Genomic DNA, 5,928 nt, shown 5'->3' on the forward strand with positions numbered 1-5,928 from the left:
CACCCTAAGCACTAGACTATGATGACAAATCAGACCTGGCTGCTCCTCTGGAATGAACAGAAAGGTCCGTCAGTCTCACATATCCTAGAACAGGTCCTAGACTGCCAGCAATCATTGCTACTGCCTATGGTAAGTATTTGTTATTCTTTTTTGGCAGCTCAGCTCCTGAACTATTCTTCAGTATTAGGGGCTGCCCCTCTTGATATGTCTTGATGGGAAGCAGATACCACTTTCCAACACCAGAGCCACAATTTCTCAGCCTTATTTGCAGCTTGAATGAGGACGATTACAAGCATCCATGCTGGGCTGTGGCTTAGGAGAGGGAACGTCAGCCCCGACAGCCGTCGTAATCCTCGTGGAGGTAGCCGTGATGGTGAACTTCAGGCACAGTCCCAGTGGCAAGGTGGGGCAAGCAGGGGGAGTCTCCCTAGGACCAGATCTGCAGTGATTTGGGAGGTTTTCCCTGGCCATGTGGTCTCTAGCCTAGCTCTGTGGGGCTCCTGAAAATTCAGGGTAGCCCAATATTTTAGTACATTTTACTCTGCTTCAATTAGCCAGGCTTGGTTTCTGGGGCTTGTACTAAACTCCGTGACAGCTATGTCCCCTCAGAGTGGACTCTACAGCATCACCACCGCAAACCCCCGAGAGCACCAAGCAAGGGCTGGGGATCTAAACCATGTGAGAAGCCGACCCTCTGCAGCGGAGGGCCCCCTCTGGCCTCCCTCCAGCCTCCCTCTGGCCTCCTACTTCCCACGCTCTCACTGTTGGTTGTAACACATCATCTCGCTTCGAGTTACATAATTTTATTTTATTTTATTTATTTTTATATTTTTTAATTTTTTTATTAACATATAATGTATTATTTGTTTCAGGGGTCTGTGACTCATCAGTCTTACACAATTCACAGCTCTCACCATAGCACATACCCTCCCCAATGTCCATCACCCAGCCACCCCATCCCTCCCATCCCCCTCCACTCAGCAACCCTCAGTTTGTTTCCGGAGATTAAGAGTCTCTTATGGTTTGTCTCTCTCTCTGGTTTCATCTTGTTTCATTTGTTCCTCCCTTCCCCTATGATCCTCTGTTGAGTTACATAATTTTAAATTAACCAAGCTGCCGTTTGGAAATCTTGTGGATCCGATAATCTCATTTCCAGGAATCGATCCTGAACAAATCAGCGATCTTTTCCCTTTAAGCATGTTCATCACAGTGTTATTGATAAAAAAACATTAGAAATGACCCAAATGTGCATTATTGAAACATGGCAGAGCTCCCAAAAAGAATGTTTTCAAAGAGCAGTTGAGGTCATAAAGTGGATACAAAGCTTTATATAAAGTAGGATCCCAATTTTCTGTAAAACTCTTGCTTTATACGGATGATATATATGTCCTCGAAGGTGATCGATCAAAACACTGATCACCATTATCTCCACATTGTAAGACTGCAGGTATTTTTAAAAAATTTTAAAGGCTGGAAAACAAGTAGGTACTATTTATTTTGCAAATACATTTTATTTTATTTACTTTTGTGTAATTTACAAATTTTCTACAATGAGTATGCGTTAGTCTTGCCTTAAGGAAAAATATTAAAAACAAAATATATAAATATGGTTAGAATTCTGATTTTTCACAAATTCACACTACTGCCCCACCAGTATTTACTTATTTATTTTTAAAGATTTTATTTATTTAAGAGAGAGAAAGTGAGCAAGAGAGAGAGAGAGAAGGAGCAGGGGGAGGGGCAGAGGCAGAGGGAAAAGCAGAGAAGGAGCAGGGGGAGGGGCAGAGGCAAAGGGAAAAGCAGACTCCGTGCTGAGCAGGGAGCCTTAAGTGGGACTCCATCCTAGGACTCCGGGATCATGACCTGAGCTGAAGGCAGATGCTTAAACCACTGAGCCACCCAGGTGTTCTCCCACCAGTACTTGTAAGTTAGTGAGGTTCTGCCTTATTTGCAAAAGCATATCCAAGCAAATAATACAAGTAAAATAGGGAGCTTCACTGTATCCCACCACAAGGGGCGTATATTGTGAACATCCCTCATGTTGTCTCCCAAAGGCAACAAGACAGAATTCTCGCCTGTGAGAAGGTTGCAAGACACATTATAAATTTTTAAAAACGTATGTTAGAACAGAGAATGACAAGATGATGCCAAGTGACAGATGAGTGATGCATACTTAAAGTCTATAGGAATTCAAGAAAAGGTTGCTCAACTCCAGTGGAATGGTTGGACATTTTCCTGAATTTGGGGGAACTTTTGCTCTTAGCCAGTGGTGCTCACTTTTTGGCTTCAGAAATTCTTTATACTCTTAAAAATTATTTTTTTTAAAGATTTTATTTATTTATTTTACAGAGAGAGTGAGAGACAGAGACAGCATGAGCAGGGGACAGGAGGCAGAGGGAGGAGCAGGCTTCTGGCCAAGCAGGGAGCCCGACTCGGGGCTCGATCCCAGGACCCTGGATCATGACCTGAGCTGAAGGCAGACACTTAACGACTGAGCCACCCAGGCACCCCTATACTCCTCAGAATTATTAAAGACATCAAAGAGCTCTTATTTGTGTGGGTTATATACATAGTTGTTTACCCAATTAGAAACTAAAACAAATTTTAAAAAATATTCATTTATCAAATAATTTTAAAATAGCAATATTAAGCCTAATTAAATGGTAACATAAATAACATTTTTATGAAAAAATAACTATTTTCTAAAACAAGAAAAAGAAATGGGAAAAATGGTATTGTTTTACATTTTGCAACTCTCCCTAATGACTGGCTTAATAAAAGACAGCTGATCCTCATATCTACTTCTGTATTTGATCTGTTGGGACATGTTTGTGTTGAAATACATAAATAAAATTCAGCCTCATACAGATATACAGTTGGAGAAATAAGGAGTATAGCCTTTTTCAGAATAATTATGGGTATTTTTTTCCTTTCATAAGACACCAAGTCTCAACAAGTAGCAGTTTCTTAAAGATTAGTTGCCATGCAGAATCTGAAACCACATCAATGAATGTTTATCCTGTGTGCTATTAAAACTCATTGGTCTACATGTACTTTAAATGGATCTTTTACCTCTGCATGATTTTATACACCATGCCCTGGTCATTTGGAAAATTTTTATCTTCAAAATGTTGACACATTTTATTATATGGTATCAAAAAATCACGTTTGTTAAAAATGATCATAGATCTCCTCAAAAAAAGTCTTCGGTTATTAAGAATCTGTCAAATTCACAATACTGGTAACAAGTTTTCCAAAATTCGAATTTTTGCTAGAAAGCTCCAGTTTTATCTTTAGCAACATATATTGCCAGTTGTTTTCCTTGAAGTGACAGAGTGAGTACATTTTTGAGAAAATGCTAGCCGAATATCCAGATCTGGGTAACTAGAATTTGTCTACCAGTTATTCTTTCAAATAAAAATACTGTTCCATGGGAAAAGTGGCCACTCAGCTCATAACTCATTTGCACAAATGTTTTTCCTCTAGATAATCACTGAAGATCAATAAGCAGCAGAAGTGCTTTCTGCATATTTCCAATTTCATCACGCAGAATATTAAGTGTATGCAAAGGTCAAGATCAAATAAATAATTTCTGTTCCCTTAAGAACATTCTTACATGTAGCTTTTTTTTCCCTACAAGTGGGTGGTGACGATACACACAAATATTACTGGTACTCTCATTTTTTTTTAAAGATTTTATTTATTTATTTGAGAGAGAGCATGAGCAGGGGGGCAGAGGGAGAAGCAGGTTCCCTGATGAGCAGGGAGCCTGATGAGGGGCTTGATCCCAGGACCCCAGGATCATGATCTGAGCTGAAGGCAGATGCTTAATTAGCCGACTGAGCCACCCAGGCACCCCAAGTACTCTTTCATTTTTACTCACCAATGTTTGTGCACCATCAGGGCAAATGATAATGCAGTGAAAAAGACAGTCAGTTGCTTAGCATTATTAAGAAAAATAATTTTGACACTCTGACAGAGTCTTAGGGAGCCCCCAGGGGCAATAGACATACCTTGAGAACTGCTTTAAGCCCTTAAGGAGGGGGCGCCTGGGTGGCTCAGTGGGTTAAGCCTCTGACTCCTGTTGTCAGCTCAGGTCTTGATCTCAGGGTTGTAAGTTCAGGCCCTGCCTTGCGTTGGGTGTGGAGCCTACTTTAAAAACAAAGAAAACCCCCCAAAACCATGAAGGAAGGTAAGGCTTTGACAAGTCATTGTGAAATAAATGCCCACGTTTGTTGGCCAGTTAGTGAGGGCACAGAAGCCAAAGTAGAGGCTGGAGAGGTAAGTAGTCACCAAACTGTGCAAGTCCTTAAATACCAGGGAGCGGAGCTTGGATATCATCCTGCAGACAGGTGGGAAACTTTAACACCATAGCTATCATTTACTCAACACCTACTGTGTGCCTGGCATTTTCCACACATTATTTCACTTAAACTTTCATATTAATTCCAGGAGGCGAGTATTATCATCTTCATTCGGTGGAAAAGGAAGCCGAGGCTCAGAGACGTTAAGAAACTTGCCCATCTCACACAGCTACAAACGTACACAATGTCTTCCGTTTCAAACTTCCTTCTAGTGCACATTCTTCAGCCCCGCTGGGTAGGATCGTGGAATGCGTATGGTCCTAAAACATCTAGTCTGCCATGAAACTCTCTGGCTATAAATCTTGCATATTTACTCTGGGTTCCCTAAGGGCAAGAGTCAAGTCTATTTATATACCCAGCACATTGTAGTCCCTTAATAAATCTTTAACCATAAAGGTAGTGACTTTTATGGAGCCAGTTCCACCCAGATCCCTTTCGACTTCTCCTGAGTTTAAACTGCACACACCAGAGTAAGAGGATTTTTTTCCCCCCAAGAGGAATTTGCAGGCCCCTATCTCCTGAACCTGACTGTGGCCTTCAGTGACCAGGACAGCTGCTTCTGCAGTTATTACGGCCTATTTGTAAGGTAAGCAGAGCTTGTCTGCTTCACCTTCCCACCTTTTGGAGGGGCTGGATATTATTCTGGAAGGAGACTGGGCTTTGGAGCAAGCTCACCGGGATTCAAATCCCATTCCACCACTGACAAACTGTGTAACTGTGGGCAACTGGGCAACAAATAGAACCCTTCTAACCTCCGTTTCCTGATCGAAAACATGACCAGAATAATGTCTTCTTCAGAAAGTTGTTGAGAAGGTGAAATGAAATGGTGTAAAGAAATCACTGCTCCTGGCATCTTTTCTTTCTTCCAGAACTCCGGGCTGGTCCCATGGAGCCCTCCTGCAGCCCCTGAGGGTCTCCAGGCTTTCCCAGAGCCAGATAGGCCCGGCCAGGGCTCACCCGTCTCAGCCCATTGACAAACTGCCCCTTTGATCGATACGGTCTGTCTGTCCTCCTACCTTGGGTTAGTGTCCTCACTTTGCTAATGCTTTAGAAATCATCTAATAAAGTAATAAAAACAACAAATCCCAAACCTGTATTTCACCTCAATAGGAATTCTAAAAGGTATTCCTAATTGCAAAAGGTATTAATGGGACTGCTAGTGGAATCATTTTGAGAAACACTGAAGACTAAATCCCCTTATTTAGGTGACATGATTCAGCCTGTTAATGGTTCCAAGGAGTCCCACAGAAACAGAAACCTGCTCAACATCATATCACAGCTCAACAAATTATAGGCACTGCTGAAGGCCTTTTGCTGACAATCACCCACCCCACCCTCAAAAAAGGTTTTTCCTCAATACTATTTTGAGAAGCAATATTTTACTCTCAAAGCTACGATTCCCTAATGATGGCATCGCAAGCCTGGGACAGTCTCCATGCAGACCAGGACACGTCGGCTGCCATCTTGGGAAGCTGTAAGCACTGGATATGAGAACAAAACTCTAAAGGCTGGCACAGGCTGGAACTGACTTTGATCTGAGGAGAATTCAAATCCAACACCTAAA

The sequence above is a fragment of the Leptonychotes weddellii genome, chromosome 7, assembly GCF_054177405.1.
Source record: "Leptonychotes weddellii isolate Sample4059 chromosome 7, ASM5417740v2, whole genome shotgun sequence".
Classification (NCBI taxonomy): Eukaryota; Metazoa; Chordata; class Mammalia; order Carnivora; family Phocidae; genus Leptonychotes; species Leptonychotes weddellii.